This window comes from Apteryx mantelli, chromosome 6, assembly GCF_036417845.1.
Source record: "Apteryx mantelli isolate bAptMan1 chromosome 6, bAptMan1.hap1, whole genome shotgun sequence".
Lineage (NCBI taxonomy): Eukaryota > Metazoa > Chordata > Aves > Apterygiformes > Apterygidae > Apteryx > Apteryx mantelli.
In genome coordinates this window covers 42,453,977-42,472,107 of record NC_089983.1, presented here as the reverse complement: position 1 = coordinate 42,472,107, position 18,131 = coordinate 42,453,977, and the positions used below count along the sequence as shown (strand labels likewise).

General features: G+C 38.4%; 1 protein-coding gene and 1 long non-coding RNA gene across 2 annotated transcripts in view; both read left to right on the top strand.

Annotated features, from left to right (window-relative positions):
* Positions 1-18,131, top strand: part of NCKAP5 (NCK associated protein 5) — a 388,365-nt gene that overhangs the window by 368,543 nt on the left and 1,691 nt on the right. The gene's annotated exons all lie outside the window — the stretch shown is intronic.
* LOC106498466 (uncharacterized) lies at positions 10,169-17,711 on the top strand. Its single transcript, XR_001294977.2, has 3 exons — positions 10,169-10,255; positions 14,398-14,582; positions 17,557-17,711. It is a non-coding gene; the product is annotated as an uncharacterized lncRNA (long non-coding RNA).

Here is an 18,131-nt window from a genome sequence, read left to right as displayed (position 1 = left end):
GAATGGGTAGGTGGCAACATTTAAACTCAAACGTCTTTTATCACAGGGTTTTAAAAGAGTATTTGGATATTGGTGAGGGACGTGAAGAGTTTGGCATGGTACAGTAGGCTGGGTGGCATTTAAAACACATGGTGTGAAACAGTCCTGCAAGGCTAGCGAGTGAATGGTTTGGATGCGAGTCTGAGAGAAGAGGCGGAGGAAGTGAGAAGCTGCAGCTACAGCAGGAAAGTTAAGGACTGAAGGAGCATCCGTAGCGTGTAGGTGCCGTGCCGGTGCCTATGGCGTAGTGTCATGCAACGCTAAATCCCCACATTACTCACGGCGCTGAATGAAGTGTGCCCGTGTGTTTTGCCAACTGCCAGATGCAGGTGTGTGGGCTCGTCTGAATTGAGGCAGCGCGCTGAGCTGTCCCGGGACCGCAGCTCGGGTGCTGCCTTTACTGCATGTAACCCTGTTGTAGGGATTTGTGAGGATCCCTGTAGGGACTGAAGAACTTTGCCCTTGGGGAAGGGAAAAACTTGATCACTGGATGCTCTCGGCAAATATTTTAATATTACCCAGGGATAATATTAATATTACCCAGGCTTTCAGAGCGGAGCAGTTACCTAAGCACCTTGCATCCTGGCCCGGGAGCCGCAGGAGGTCCTGCAGCTCCTTCGCTGGAGTCCCAGGGCAGGGGCCAAGGCTGTTGGTGTACGAGCGCCCCGAGCGAGCAGAGCGGTGCGCGGGGGGTTGCGGAGAGCCCGCGCGGCTGCAGTCTCGGCCTGGCTCCTCGTGACCCGGTTACTCCAGGCCGTTTCTCAGCAGGGTTGGTAGGACCACGCTGCTTTTGGTCCCCCTGCCGCCAGCTTGCTCACACAGATCCTTGCATCACGCCGCACTGTGCCTCGCAGGTGCGTCCTGAGCACTATAAATTTACCTTCCGTTATTTGCCTAAATAACTGGAGATTATGTAAGGATTTAATAGATACTGTGGCTGCTAGGCATAAGTAGGTAGATCCTTTAGTCTAATAAGAACCAAAAGTACATACTGAATAAAAGTAGCATTTGCTAGCTGATATCCCTGAGTGAAAAATGTTCTGAGCTGTTTTTCACAGGTTTGACAGATGGAGCTACTGTGATTTGCAGCATGGCCCAAAGTGCACTAATGCTTCTGCCATTTGTAACCAGACACTCTTCAGTCCTCCATCTTTGGAAATGAAGCTTTGGGTTTCATTTCCCTCTGTGCTGAATTGAAATATCATAATAATACTGTAGGCCAAAATGGAATTTGGGGCACATTAACAGCAACAAATGAAAAATATTAGTGAGCTTGTAAGATAATGTAATTGTTGTAATAGTGGAAAGGATATTAGTAATAAAAGAAAAAGATAAAAAATAAATTGAATACAATAAACACTGGATTGACTCAATCAAGATAAGAGCAGTAGGGCAGAGGGGTATTCAATAGCTCTTTGTTTTCTGAAGCTGGAAAATATTTTGACTCCAAGAGGAGCATCTGATTAGCAGAGTTAAATGAGATGAAAAATGATGTAATATTTTTGTGAATTGTTTTTCCAGCTGAAACTTGCCGCCTTCATCTATAATGGTGATATGTTTTTGCATAACACACTCAAACGTCATGAAGGGAGGGGTAGGAAATGATGGATCTTTTAATATGAGAGTTATGTTCTCGGCAGAATACATGAGGAATAAGTTACACAGTTGATGCTGGTGGGAACTGTGGCAGTACATTGAAAATGTACTAGTAAATGATTTCTTTTTTTTAAGGGCATGCTTTTTCTTTTTATATGTACGCAGGAGATGCTATCCTGATCAACATATAAAAAAGAAAGCAAAGTTTATGTCAAATATCTGCAAAAATCATATTAAAATAATTTGAAGTTGTTTATGGTTTGTTCCACCAGCTATTTTCATCTCCCCAATTTAAATTTATTTATTAAATTTAAATGTTATTTAAATGAAAAGTTATATTGGATTTTATGCAATATGACCACCAGATTGTCTACATCCTGATGGAAAATACTGGTTAAATATTTTTTGTGAATCCAAACACTCTAATTTATAGTAAATCCCAAAGTGAAACGTTTCATTTCTTACCATATTTTTAGTCCTTGCTACAAGAATTCCAGTCCCTATGCTACATCCATATTATTTTAATGGAAAGCAATGTTTGTATTTGGTAGGAGAAACAAACATGAGATTTAGCAGACTTCATAGCAATAAGTGACACATCATTTGGGAAGTTCATGAGATTTAGCCATGTAATTTAAACGTCTTCAATAACCCTTCACAAAAGCTAAGAAGAGTGACGCAAGTTTTCGTGGCGCGTATGAGAGCCCTCTGAGGCTGAGCTCCCCTCCACTCATCACTGAGACGCATCCTGGCACCTCCGCTCCCATTATTGCCTCCTGCTCGGGATTGCTCCAGTCTTTGCCTGATCAGTAATAGAGGTCACTGAAACTTCTGGATATGACAAAGAGCTGTAGCCTTAAGAATTTCCCTTAACTACTCTTGTGTCATTCTCAGTAAATAAAACCCCAAGTGATTATTTGAAGAATTATCTAAATAATTGCCAGTCAAACATTTAAAAGTGATTTTTCTGACATCCTGTTACATATGCACACATCCTGTCTGTAAACTGAATACACGTAAAGCATACTGTAAAACAAGGCCTCAAATGGATTTGGGTGGATGAAGGATAAATTAGAAGTGGGTGGGAATGAAGAAATTAAATATGAATAAATTGCATTGCTGAGTATTTTAAAATTAAAATATTTACCACGCAGTAATGGTGCACAGTATTTCTTACAACAGAAGTGTCTAAACTTCACCAAGACGCTGTATCCACAGCAAAGTTACCAAGTTGGGCAACTTACAGGTAACTTGTACTGAAACACAGAGTGGACTTGAAATGCAGGAGCTCTGCAGACAGCGCCTGGAACTGGTTAACGGAGCTGGATAAGCATACGGTTCATCAGCACTGCTGCAAGAATTACCTCGTCCTGCGTAGCCTGCCTGCGCTGTCCTACTTGTAGGCCCTAATCAGGAAAAATATAGGCCAATGTTTTCAAGCTTCAATTCCTAATGGCGGTACCTAAATTCATATCTAGACACTTTAGCTGCCTGGTTTTCAAAGGTGCTAAAAATCTGCAGCTTTTGCTGATGTCTCTGACAGATTCACATATTTGGAGCCCGTGAAAATCATGGTGTTTATGTAGGTGTTCAAAAATGATTTAGATATTCTGCCTTTATGTGGGAGAATTTGATCTGTAGCATCCAACTTTTGTACTTGGGCTCCATGAGTGGTGTCATGGAACCTCAACAAGCATGTTTGTATAACTTAAAGGAAAGGCCAAATACTATGTATCTTTTAATCTGCTCCTACAATCTTACAGTTAATGTCATATCATAGTAAGACTCTTTCTACTTTTAAGCCTGTTTCTTTATTGCATTTCCATATCATTAGAGCATGGGCAACTGGACAATGCCAAAAACTATATCATCTATATAACTTAAAAGACTTTATTATTATTATTTGAACATCATCCTTTTTTTCATGTTGCTGAGAACCACTATAACAAGCAGTAGTACCAAAGAGTTTGTTAGTAATACAGCATTTCTATAAATAAGTTGGACTGCAAAAAAAATGGAATCTGTACTGCACCATCATTAGCAGCGCAGTGATAAAAACAGAGGCAGCAGAAGAACAGCAGTCACCATCTAAACCAGCTGAGTAATGTGGAGAGCAGTAGGCTGTTCTTGTTATCTGATAAAAACTGAAACGTGTTTGGAAGCTCTGTTAGTTCATGGCAGTTTCATCACTTGTAGTGCTGATACTAGAAGACGAACTCTCTGGCTATAGAGGAAATCTAAGTATGAAGGCATTTGTCTTCCTGATTTGTTCTACAGGACAAATATTGTTTGGGTTTTTTTTTCTCCCATTACATAAAGACTACCTGGTTGCTCAGTTAGTATATTTTCTAAGTGGAAAGGCAACTAATGTTGATGGAACCCACTAGTGATACCTGCACTGCAGCTAGCTGAGCAATGTCCTTCTGTGCCTGTGGAAGTGTTCAGGAACACACTATTCTCTATTCAATACCAAGAGGGAACGCTCCAGACTCCGGATTTCAAGTAGGTCCTGCCATTCCTGTGGGAGACAGGGTTTCTTTTGCTTCCATATCCTGGTTCCCTGGAGAGATGTATGGCATGGAGTCTGGAAGTCAAAGGCTAGAAGGATCTGGATTTATGAATGCATCATTATATAGATAACTATTATCCATATGTACGCAGGAGCAGAAACTAGTCAATGATGTCCATAAGCCCTAGGACACAGACCATGAAACTTCTTCATAGCGTCTGGACAGCTAAAGATATGCAGAAAGATATGCACAGCCTTTATTCAGGGCAGTCCAATAGAAATAAAATCATAGACAACTTCAATTGATATATCAGGGTCTGGCCTGCTGTTGCTGGTGGCATCAGCATTTGCTAACCTGTGCTAAGCCAATTTTGTGAGGCAGTTGGGAGTTTAACAAACCTATTTCAGATTGTATTTTGGAAGAATATCAAGCATGGGGGGAACTGGTCATGTTCTGTTCATTGCAGCAGATGGTATCCCATTTGGTGTTTGTTAGCTTTGTTTGCAGCTCAATATTTTGTTTCTAGGGGAACTCAGTAAGTTAAATAATTTATCTCTCTAATGCATTAAGAGTATGATCCAAAGTCTACTGAAGTCAGTGCAAAACATTTGATTAAGTACCACATGTACTGGTTCAGATGCCAGGTCCTGTATGTTGAACTGCATTTCAGATGCTCTCTAGTGAGAACAACACAGGCCTCTGTCTCTCCATGGAGAATTTTCTGGCTGCAAAGAAAAAAATAAATATTCAAATAGTGACAAAGAGCTTTGCAATTAGAGTGGAGGACTGTGAAGATCAGGATAATGTTCTGGCTGACTGTCCAAACTGCTAAACCTCTCTTGCTATTAAATTCCCCATTTTTAAACAAAGAATATAAATAATACCTCCAGTTTCATTTAAGATTTAATCCATTATTGCTAGCAGTCTGCTTTGAGATCTTTGAAGGCCCTGTAGCAGGGCTAAGCAAATAATCATTATCACTTAATATTCTCATCAAGCGTAGGATAGGTTCTTGCACTACAAGTGCTAACCACGAACACACAGCCCCTTTACTAAGGCATTTTCCGAATGTCAGAAGCAAATTCGTACCCACATCCTACAATGAGTTTTGCGTAAGCAGAACTATGCTCACTTCAGCAGTGCTGTCCATATAGACCTCATTACAATGTCTGCACATGAGGACAGTTTCTATTAAATACTCGCTATTTGAATCCTGAATGATTTAAAACATTGAAGAATATAACATTTTAAAGATTTTTTTTGGATTCCAGTAAACATCCAATGCCTGTTCATCTCCAACAGAACTTTTCAAATTATTAGTTTGCTAATATAACCTAAGCACTGTTTAATTTTCTATTTTTGTCCAAGTTTGCTGTTTATATCATGTTTGGTCATTGAAAAAATGAGTGCATATTAGCTCTACAGTGTGTGTGCATGAATTCCAGTTGTATTTTAGTCCTCCTAGTGGCCTGTTATATTAACAATATTATAATTTTTATTTTAGGCATAGGAACATGTGCCATATTACTAGTATCTACAACAGTTTGCAGTGTTAATACTGCAGTAACATTTATGTATTGCTAAGGTCAATAAATCTTTTAAAACATATGTCCAACAAATCCACTCAGGTGGCTGCCTATCCATCACTTACTTACTTACACATTTCTGTATTTATACACAAACTGTAGCAAAATCAATACATAAAATACTACATTATTCTGCCACTGTAGGGAAGCCTACAGTGGGAACAGGAGGCTGCACCTGGTTCCTCACACTGAGTTCCTGCTTCGATCATTCCCTCTAAAGATAAATTTTCTCACAGACAAATGGGGGGGGGGGTCAGACCCCCAGAACTGTAGTTCCCAATGTATTTTCACTGTGCTTCCTTTCCCTGGAAAAGCCCCTACAACCTTGTCAAAATAACATGCCTTACATTTTAAGAGGGGGTTTTTATAGCCTGGATGGACTCAACACAAATGTTAACCAGCCTTTTAGATCCTGTTAGCTGCTTAGCTTGAACCTTGCTAGTATCTAGGGAAGGGAAAGGTGGAAAGGCCAGGGTCTGTCCAGCACACGCATCCTTCACTCATTTCTGTTTCAAGGCTGTGTTCCTCACAAAGCATCTGCAGCCACTGATGCCTCCCACCAGATCCAACTGAGGGGCATTTTCTGGGCCTGGCTGAACCTCTAAGTAGGTTAGAGGTTCTCTTGACCTGAAACAGATGTATCTAAAGGACAAAGCAAACAAAACTAAAACCATAAATAAACTAAAACTTCCCTCCGATCACACCATTTTGATATGTTTATTAATCAAAATATATATATCAGTGCTTGAATTTTATGAGGAGACAAGCTGAACATTTCATAAATCTCCTGGCTGTGGGAACTTCATTGGTATCTCCAGCAGTGGTTTTCCTAGTACCAGCATTATTCTGCTTGTTCACAATGATGTTTCTTTTTGATCATCCTTTAGAGCTGGGACAAGAGAATATCATCTACAATCTGGGTTTGTTTATGACATGAATTGCCTATTCTCTTCCTGTTGTCTCATCTCTCTCATTTCCTTGTGGCTTAATCCAGATGGGTCACTGCCCAGGACTGTATCCTTGAGTTGTCTGGTAAATATGAGATTAGTTCCAATCTATATTTTTGTCCATCAAGATATATTTTAGTCCACCAACTAAATTATTAAATCTAATCTTAGCCCATTTCTATCCTCAGTATTGTCACCACCGACACAGGCATACTGCTTTCTGCTAGTAACTGACAGCTTTGTCAGATGCTCCGCAAGACACAGATTCTCGCAGGTATCAGGCGAACATTAATATTCAAACATATACTAGGTGCTGCACAGATCAAATGAAAAGGCCTGCTCCCTGACACCACTCTAACATGAGAGAGGTGAGAGGGCTGAGCAAGGAAAGAAGCACAATTGTTATTGTTATCCAGTTCTCGGTTTTGGTGGGTGCAGGCTTGGTGGCTGATATGTTCATGTGAAACAGCATTTCGGAAGAAGTAGGCATTTTAAGAGAGTATGGAATGGGTAGAACCTGCAGTGTAGTGACCAAGCACAACTGGAAGAAGTATGGAGGGAAGACTTGGGGAACGAAACAGAGAGGACATCAGCCCTGGCTCCAGTGCTCTTTTGGTTCCAGTGGCATGACTGTGGGATATGGACAGCACAGGAATCAAGGCAGTGGAGCTAATATGTCAAAGTTGTATGAGGAAAGCATTGCAACAACATAACTTATAGGTAACATTGAAATGAGGTCTTGCAACAGACACAGCCAGGAACTCCGCTCAGCTGGTCTCTGAGGTGCCTGATCACACCCCTGGGCTTCCCAGTTCCGCTGGTTTTGGCACTCTTTTTCCTCCTTCTCTGTATAAATGCTGGGGAAGTAGTTCTTGCTCTCCTCGCCAGTTATGCCACATCTTAGCACATGCTAGGTTTTTGCTCCTTTGTCACCTCTTTTTTTCCCCTTTTTCAACAGATGTTCCTACAGTTCTTGTTTGGCTTTTAGTAGGAGGTGTCCAGGGCGCAGCTTTAACACATTCTTGCAGCTGACTTCTATTCTCTGAGAACAAATGTAGGCTTGAGTCACAAAATGATTTCCTGAGCCAGTAGCATTGGGCACGTTTCTGTGGCAGAGCGCACTAATAGATTGCTAAAGTTCCTTTTCTTATCAGCACCTTGAGTGGGGAATGCATGTAGCTAGACACCTGCAGGTCCCCATGCTTTTTCGGGGAATCTGGCTCCCATCCTAACAGGCCTGTGAGTTAACAAAAATGTCCTCAAGCAAATCTGAAAATCAGCCATGAATTTCTCAGCTTTTAAATTGCATTTTATTTACTTGATTATTTTCCAGCAGTTTTTTTAATTCTTGATTAATTTTTGGTTGGCTATTTAATGCATTGTCTGGTTAACTAATTCATGTAGCGGTTTATAATTACTGCCTTACTATAAAATGGTCTTAATAGAAGGTTGTTTGTTTTTTGTTTTCTTTCCAGTAGAATAACAAGTTATTTTATTATTCAAACAGAGCTTACTTCCTGCTGTTTTCAATAAGATTTTTAATAAATATGTAAATTTAAAAATTAATTTACTGCATATGTTTGGCAGCATGATTCTCAAACTGACAAAAGTTTGATGGATTGTAAAATTATCCCCCCTAAAAATCATCAGTCATAGTAAACAGAATTTATCAACCTCTGGTAATTTTACAGCTTTTTCTTCATCTTATCTTCTGTTAGGAACTCACTTAAAATTGATTATAATACTGTATATTTCTAGAACCATAATTCATTCATAGATTAATTAGATTTTAGGTTAATATCCCATCATACTATGGGACATGAGCCAACAGTGTTTTGCAGTTGTTACAGAACTGCAGTAGAGAAACCTTGATTACTGTTCCCATGTGGTTTAAACCGCCAAGACTAATCACTAATCAAATTCAAACCACATAAAATGGAACATCCTTCATGGCATTTATTTTCTAGCTGACTTATACTATGGGCTCTTTATTGATATGACTAAGTATAATGAAACAAACTAAAAACTGCAAGAGAGGATTTTTCCTTTAATTTGGTTCTGCAGCCTTTATCTGAAACTCTTGCTCTGATTTTTGTGCTTCTGTCCCTCAAAATATTTTGCCCCACAGCAAAGATAAATAGTTTGAATAGATGCATGTACATAAATGTACTCTTATGTAGGATGTGATGGTGGAAGAACTTAAACATATGTTTCAGTGCTGCAATTCATGCTTTGTTTGAGTCAGTACTGAAAACCGTGCATATCTTTAGGTCAGCGGAAGAGGTGGCAGGTGGAGGCACGGAACCGACACCATTATTTGCATCCATCCTGTCCCAGTTTTCTCTGATTACCAAGGAAGTTTTGTAGTCCTGTTGCACAGGATCAGAAAACAGTATGCAAATAGTTCAGGCTGCAGCAGATTTACTGGGAAGGCAACATGGGCTGTAGCCTCTTCCTCCGCGCTTGCCAGTGCAGCCTGTGACCTGGCTGCATCCTCTGCCTGCATCCCGCATGTGGGCAAGGCTGTATCCCCTTCTGGAGAGGCGTGCACACCTGGTGGGCTTCATTAATGATTTCCAGATGCCATGAGTCACAGAAGGGGAGAGAAATGGCAGCGCTGTTTTTTGTTGAGTTTCATTAGGAAGGAAAAAAAACTGATGTGTAGAGAGCTGTTTAAAAGCTGGAATGGAAAGGAAAATGAGAATTTCGGGCTCCTAAAAGCAGCTATTTTGTTGTTGGGCTGGGGCTGTGGGGGGTTTAAGCCTGTTAATTCAGACTTTGTCAAGAATGAAGACATTCTAGTTGTAAATCCTGCTTCCAAATGTGAAAATTTTCACCTCTGTAGCTCTGCTTTGTGAGCGCTTGCAAGAGATATCATTGCAATATGTATGCACCATGTACAAAGGCTCTCTCCCCAGTAGCCAAATGTGCAGTCGCACATAGGTCTGGGAAGATTGCTTGTCTCTTCCCAGCTGTCTCTTCAAAGGGTAAAAATGAGGAAACGATTTGCTGTGGAGCTCTCTCCTGTTGTTTGAATGGCTCCTATGAATCATCTTTAAAACCTGTAAGAAGGGACATTCCCTTTCCTGCCCGTGCAAATCTTCCAGCAGAGACTGATTCTCTCTGAACTCCCCTGAAGATGGTGCATCCACCTTAGTGCATACAACAAGCTGATTTTCATACCTGGGAGAATTTTGTCTACACAAGACTTTATGCTGCTGATTTGCTGTTGATGCTGCTGCTTAACATTGCTCCTTGTCTATCTGCTGCTTCTGTCTTTTTCCCGTTAGGTCAGTTGATGTGCTCTGGGTATTCACAGGCTACCCTGAAGAGAATCCAGTTCAGAACTCAAAAGAGAGGACTACTAGTGTGAAAAATCATTACACACTACCAATTACCATTTACAGTGCAGTCCTGAAGTGCAATTCCATTTTCCATCAGTGCGCTGGGTGACTGACAGACAGACATTACAGGCCAGGAACTCAGACATCACTAGCGAGTGAGAGGATAAATGTCTTTGCAATTACCAAAATAAATAGACTTGTTCAAAAAAGCCAAAGGTGGAAGATGAAGACAGGTGAGAACACAGTCAATACTCAGGAACGGTAGTCTGAGAGTAGTTCAGCCATATAGAAAAACAACCCCGATTACTGAAAATGTCACTGAGATGATATGGTGTATGAGCATGATCCTGCATTTACTGGATTTGAGAGGATTTTTTTTTTTTTTGCTAATGTCTAATGTGGGATAGAATTTGTCTCTTTAAGAGCCACTTTTGAATGTCAAAGATCTTTCCTGAACTATGCATTTTTCCCTCTTCTTGATTCAATTCTAAGTATGTATCCTGATTTAAAAAAAAAAATCCTCCAAACTTCTAATTTATGATAAAACTGTAGCCCCCTTTTTACAAAGTCCAACTTTACTCAAACGAGCAGCCATACTTTCATTAAGGTAACACCTCAGTAGGGCAAACCTGAGTATACTTAAATGCTGTGTGGTAAAATAAAATCTGATGAAGAATAAAACAGTAAAGTTACTTAGGAATGTATAGTTTCCACTAGCATTCAGTAGGTTATCACTGGCAACAAAACCCTCAACATAATTCTGTCAAGGAATAGTATTGAACTTTAAATGGTTAAGTCAAGTTCAGTAACTTTGTCAGCAATCTTACTTTTCAGTCTGAGTTTTTCTTTTACTGTGATTTTTTTCCCATCACTAGAAAATCAGAACCATTTTGTTACTTAACTCCCTCCAAGAGTAAAGCTAAAAAAAAAATCTTTGAAATGTAAAGTGTAGCCTATATATGTCTTGTTCATTTTCAGTCTCTCAGATTCTAAAAACTGAATTTCAGCCGCCTTCCTCACCATGGATATTTTTTCCTTAATACCTTGTGATGAGCGTGTGATTGCAGTGAGCATTGCTTTTAGTGGGTAGAGTCCCTCTGCGAGAAGCACAATTGGTGATTCCACCGATGGGAACAGTGTGAGGCCCTGATTACCCTCTGGAGAAAGTAGCAGTGTTTAATTGCTTTTCCTTTTAATAACTCCCCACAACACACTTGACTGAGTACCTGTATATTACATTGTGACCATTTTCCAAGGTAATTCCACTTAGAATTATATTTTCTTATTTAGCTTTAAATAAACTTTGTCTAGGCATAGTGGATGCACTCAGTGGCCATTCCAGGGCACTGAGAGAAAACAACCCACACTTGTGACATTCAGGTCATAACGGAGCAGAGAGTAAAAAGTTAGATTTACTTGACTTGGAAATTGGGACCTGAAATTCCTGGTTTATTAAATTATGCAAAAGTTCAAAGAGGGTTGGTATATACCTAATCAGGTCAAAGCCTGTCATGTCAACAAAACAATCATGTACTTTGCTAAATTGTGAAGATGATATTCTTGGCATTAGTCAAGTGCATGCACATAGTCATCTCATCCTTTTATGAAAATTGTGCTTTTAAAAGCATAAGGCTCAATTCACTAAAAATATCTTTTATCTTCCAAACCACACAAGGATTCAAGCCACAGACAATATAAGTCTCAACTCCTCAGTCAGCTATTCATTAAGCGGTAGCTATTTTGTCCAGATCTGCAGTTATGAATCATATACAGTTCGTGCTAATAAGCTTTATTTCCTCTAAGGTAATTTACTTACAATTCAGGACCATCAAAACTGCTCTACATTTATGGATTGTTATATTCCTAAATACAGTTGGCAAGCTTTGGTTTTGTTTTCATTGTTACATTACCCGTAATGTCATATGTGGATATTTACCTGTTTGTATTGTTTTCTCATAAACTGCTGAACAGACCAATGAACTTATAAATACTTCATACCAATGCATTTCTTCTGGGAAAAGAAATTGGGACTTACTATTTATCTTGAAAATCTGATGGCGTTTCTTTGAGAAGGTCATTGTCTGTTACAACAAAATAATCATGTGATTTCTGCTCAAGCAGGAAAAAGAAAAATGATTCATTATTTCAAAAATTATTTTACTGTCAGTCCAGAAAATAGATAAAAGTTTCTGACAATATACAAGGGAGAGCAAGGCTTAACTTATTATTTAAGGTTACGCTTTAAAGCAAAAGAAGTTCAAACATTACATTTTTAGCTCAGCTGTCATGCAGCAGAGGTCATGCCGTTACAGCTTGCACCTTTGTAGTTTCCTGGATGTGACTGTACAACTATTTGCACTGCGGAGCGTTACTTGTCCACCTGATGTTCTCATCAGTTTGGTTAAATGAGATCTGGGGATTGTTCACTTTCTATTGAGAGACCACCATTGCAGTCTGTCCTGGCTAGCTGAAGAAAGCTACTACAGTATAGCTCAAAGCTAAATTAAACATTTCCACGTTAAACCTTTCTACACAACACAGAAATCTGGGAACCAGTAACATAACACCACTGAATTCAGTGGGAAGTTATTTCTGATTACACCAGTATTTCCCTGATTGGAATACTGCTCTGTATCTCAATACACCTATTTTACAAGAAGCTGTGAACGTATTAAAAATGTCCTTCTAAACATCATATGAGTAACCTATGCAATGGCTTCAACCACCATTTCCCACTTAGATCCGTTGCGTCATAAATCCAAAGCAGTTACAGGGCTATAGAACATCTAAATAAGTAAAAGCCTGAATCTAAACTGGTAAACAGTGGCTCTGTGGGATCAAGGTTACCATGAACATGCACAGCCAAAGAAAGGTACAGAATTTTTAAAAAGGTAAAAATCTAGAAAATTGTTTTCCTTCACAATAAAGTTTTAAATAATAACCCCCAAAATAGTGAAAATACTGTGCACCTCCTATTAGAGATCAGATCTGAAATGAAAGACCTTGAGTTATACAATTAAGTATTGACTTCGTTGATCTATATTTAATTCTCATAGCAATTTAGTTGTTTTTACCCAATAGTGTTTTGCAGTTATACTTCACTTGAAGCAATGCCCTTTTTGCTTTTGTGTTAATCTAAAAACTAAATTGTCCTGTGCATGAGAGACATAAATAATGTTCATTTTATTCTTGTGTGTAACTGATTCTGAGCCCCTTAAACTGCTGGGTAACTAAACTTAGACAGCTGGAAAATACATTTATCCTGCAGGAATGTTCATTGCTAATTCTCGGCTCTGGTATGCCCTATAAGCATAGCCTGGCTTCCAGGCAATCAGAGCTTCTGCACATTACTATATACAAGAACTGGACTTGCTGTTGAATTCCTTCAGCATGCCAACTATGAGCCCTTGGTACCTCTAACTTCCCCACCCTTCCCTGTTCCTTGTCATGAGACCTGCAAAGTCTTTGTGCCGTTCAGAAGGGCTGCAACTGTGACTAGTCCTTGATCACACAGCACAGGAAACACATTCTGCCCACACGTAGCCTCTCATTTTTAAAGTTAAAAAAAGATCTAATTTGATGTAAATGTAGAAATAGCACCTATTTATAATGTAGCAGTGTAGCTGCAGGCTAGCTTTGTTTTCCTAATTTGCTGTGCTTGAAGTGACATGCCAGATTTTATTATATCACTAATGGGTTTTAGTTATTCCCTTTAGGATGATGCCAGCAAGGAAACAGTATTCTGAGTCATGACTCATCAGTTGATTTCGAAGTGATGTGACTCCTAACGAATGTCTGCATTATGTCAGATAGAGTCTCTCCTCTTCTGACAACTAGTCACTGCTCCCAGGTAGTATAAAGCATCCCATACTGGCTAGCTAAGAAACTCCACCGTGGTGGGAAGCTCTCTGCTACACAGACCAGAACAACTAATGCTCCCACTGCCCAGAGGCTATAAATATGGGTGGTATACATGAGTAACACTTGTTCACAGCATAATTAGCTTAGGGATTTTCTATATGGAAAACATAGTTAGCGTAAGTAAAATAAGCTATAAACTGATCTGCTCTAGGATGATGGCCCAGTGCTTTTACAAAGGCACTGTGAAAGTCACAGTCCTTCTCTGCCCTGAGGTGATTTTGGTTTATGCCAAAAATCTGTGACTGTATCTTTTTAGCTTTACCATGAAGCCAATAGTTACGAAGACATGTAAGTGACCACGCTTAACGCAACAGGGAGCCTAGTTACTCATAGAACAGGTGCAGACTAGTCAGCAGCAAAGTCAACATCTTCAGGCTGAAACGGCTTTCGGTATTATTTCTCGTAAAAATCATGTCTGAGAGGACTAACACACTGTTCTTCCCATCTCTTCTAGCAACGCTGAACACAATCACCAAGTACTTCTCGTTTCGTTTGGTGATAAGATGACCTGTTCATTTCACAGAAAGCCTGGCCACTGACCACTGTTACACAACAGTCGGTCAGAAAGGCTCCCAAGAGTCACGGGGTTTTGATCACTACTAACATGGAAAAGATTTGTTTGGAACCAGTGACCTAGAGGTTAGCTGCTCTGTACACTATTACCAAATCTCACCCAGTTCTTTTGGATACAGTATGCATCTACCTGCTGCCAAATGTTCCTCCTCTGCAGGAAAAGCCACTCAGTCACATTAGTGTGACACTAAAATGCATTAGCAGACTAATTACTTCAAAATGCACAAAAGTAACATCTTTGGCCTAACCCCTGTTCTTTGTTATATCTGTGTCCCTGTTTCTAAAGTCAGTAACAAATGAAAATGAATAAAACTAACGATAGAATTTAACCACAAGTTATCAACAAATTCTAGTAAAAGTTGCTTTGGTTTTGCCTTTTTATGCATGTAACAGCTATTGTGACTGACACGAAAACTAAGAAACTTAAATAAGGATGGATCTAAATATCCACTGGTAATTTTTTTCAAAATTGTATCTTTAGTAACTAGAGAAAACATTATTAAAGAACAGGTAGCTTTCTTTCTGAGACACCAAGTTTATGAATATTATCAATGGCCTTTCACCTCTAGGAATGTACATTATTTTGTTACTCTGGAAGAAGAATGATCTGTTGATTATGGAGCTTCTCATATTAATATTTATGCTTAAACTTTTATTTATTTTTGCTCATGGGGTTCAGGATGTGAATGAGTTTACTTCCGTATTTCAAGGACTTTCTATTTACAAGTAGCATTATATGACTTTTTATTCCAAATATGATGTAATTGTGTGAAAATGAGAAAAGATAATTCTTACTGAACATGTCTGATATCTTAATACAGTTCTAACATATTAATATTTCCTACCCAAAAGTCCAGTCCAGATGACCCAGCTTTCTTATTTGGTTATAAAATTAGCAATATTTTGCCCTAGCTCCTTGAATAATACTATGTATGAAACAGTATGTTGTAACCAAATAGATTACACCAATATCGAGTGAAAAAAACCCAAGATATTAGTTGCCAGATCAGATGAGCATTATTATTACATGATACATTTGTCTTGCATACTATTACAGTAATGCATTAAAGAAAGAAAAAGATAGAATATCTTTGACAAAATGATTGAAGTGGGCATTAAGACATATCTAACAAGGGCAACTGTATGTTCTAAAATATCCGTAACTTATTTCTGAATATAAATATTGTCTCTATTTTAATAATAAACGTTGCTGCAACAACTTTTGAAATTACTTTTTCCTTTGATTCTTGATGCATAATAGTAGGTGTTATATGCTAGTAACACTAACATGCATCAAATTTATGAGTCTCTATCATATCGTTCACTACTCTGTATATCTTTCGCCAATGGGTTTCGCTGATGGGCTTTACTTCAACTTCACTTGGTTCAATGGCTTTACTTAAAATTTTTAGTGAATAATTTTGTTCCCTGCAGTTGTTCTAGTACATTTTATTAGCTGTCAGCCTTATATTAAATGACAAACTAGAGTGTGATTGAAATAGGATTTTAGTCCAGATTGTGTCTGCAGGATATAATAAACTGCTGATACTACATATATGTAGAGTATACTGATGAGTTCATGCCAGTCTATCCTGTGACTTAAATCTATCCTTCAGCCAGCCAGACAGTCTACTCTTATTTTGATATTTCACCTGGAATGCTCTGTGCAGCAAACACCATAGGTCTCCCTAGCTCCTTGTACCAAGGAGTTGAAATTGGCCTCCATTTGAATCAATAAAAGTTTTATCATAGACTTTACTAACACCAGTATTGACTTCTTGCAGACCCAAGTCTGCGCTAAGCAGCCAAATTCAATTTATCCCCCAAAAAGCTGTGAAGTGGGAAAAATGTATACAAAGAAAAATCATTTAGTCATTCATAGGATAGAGTATTTTAGATTTAGTATTCCGAAGAGTAGAAAGTGCTAGTATGTATTTTATTGATGCTATGTCTGAGAATTTTCTCCCTGGCCTACACAGAAGTGACTGTTCTGTTTCAGTAATAATATATCATATGTTAAATGAGGGCAAAGGGAAGAACTGTTAAAGCTGAAACTGTAGGGAATTTCTGTTCAAGTGTCCTAAGCTCATATTTGTCCATATTACCAAGGGCTATATTTCTTTACCTCAGAAAATACTGTTATTACATATATTAAAGACCTTAGTTTTAATTCTCATCTAAAATCAGCATCTAACATAACATTCCCTGGAACTGTTTAGGATTGTACATTAGCTAAAGAACCAAACAGAAGAGTTCCATTTACTAAGGCTAACATCTCTTACTGCTTCACTTAAGTTTATCTATCTGAAATGTTTGATACAAATACTAGCCTAAACCAGACACTATTAGCTTATTAAATATGACAAGATCACAACATACATAATCATTAGACAGGCATTTCAATTTTTATCTAACTAGCCATAAAAACAAGCCATTATACTATGTAATAATATGTCTTCCTCTTGCCCAAGATTTCCAAGGATTAGCAGCACAACAGGCACAAAATCTGATTTCTTTGAAACTTGAATTTTTCCACAATTTCTTATGACCCTTTACAACTGTATATTTAATGACCCACATCATCAATGTATCTGGTCATGCTATATATTTAGTGAGCTTAAAAAAAACATTTAATTTTCTATCTAAACCAAAATAATAATGTACTGATTGACAGTAATTTACTAATTCAGTCTTTGCTCCCTAATAGTAATACCAAAAAATAAGGAATGGCTTGCACTCTGACAGCATATTTCAAAATTCCTGCGTCTTGCCTCTCTGAGAGTCCTATAAAATGCTGCATGTTATCTCATATTTCTGTGATGATATTATCTGTAACAGGAGTTACACAGATTAAAAAAAAAAAACTATATATATATGAAAGGCTGGTTATTTTTATTGAACTTCTCCCTAAGCAACTATTCCTTGGTCAGATCTCTGATTGAAAAGACCGGTAGCTAACAAAAGGATGAAATTACTGTTGTATAATCCTACTGTGCATTTTTAATATAATGTGCTAATACATTGTCCGGTGTTCCAACAGAATTACAACACTTCCCAAAGAAGACCTCACCAGTATCTGATTGATTCTGGTCTATGGGGATTGGACCAGTCCAGTGTAATTTCCTGTCTTGTTGCTTTCTTTTCTGTTAGAGAGGGTTTGGATTCATGGAAATCAATAGGCTTACACATGCAAAATGTGAGGTTATTTTCTAGCAAGTTTCACTTGTATCTGTAACTTATGGAAAATGCTGTTTTCTCCTCTGAACATGTCTATTGAGCCTTTTTTTTTTTTTTGTCAGACTGAAACTCTATTCGTAGATGAATACCCATTTAAACATACCAAAAAAAGTATTTTCTAAAGGAGATGTAAATTACTGTGAAGCTGCTGAAGATATGTTACACATACAAATTCCAGGATCTGCTACTTAAAATGTTGATGGCACTTAACTGTTTTGCAAATGGAGTCTTATTTGTCTCTGCAGAATCATTAAAGATATGACTTGTCCTAAAATGGACATTATTATTCCATTTAATTATAACAGAGGCTTAAGCATCTAACAGTCTATTTCCTTGAACCCTGTGAACTTCGAAAGATAGTAATTACCTATATACAGT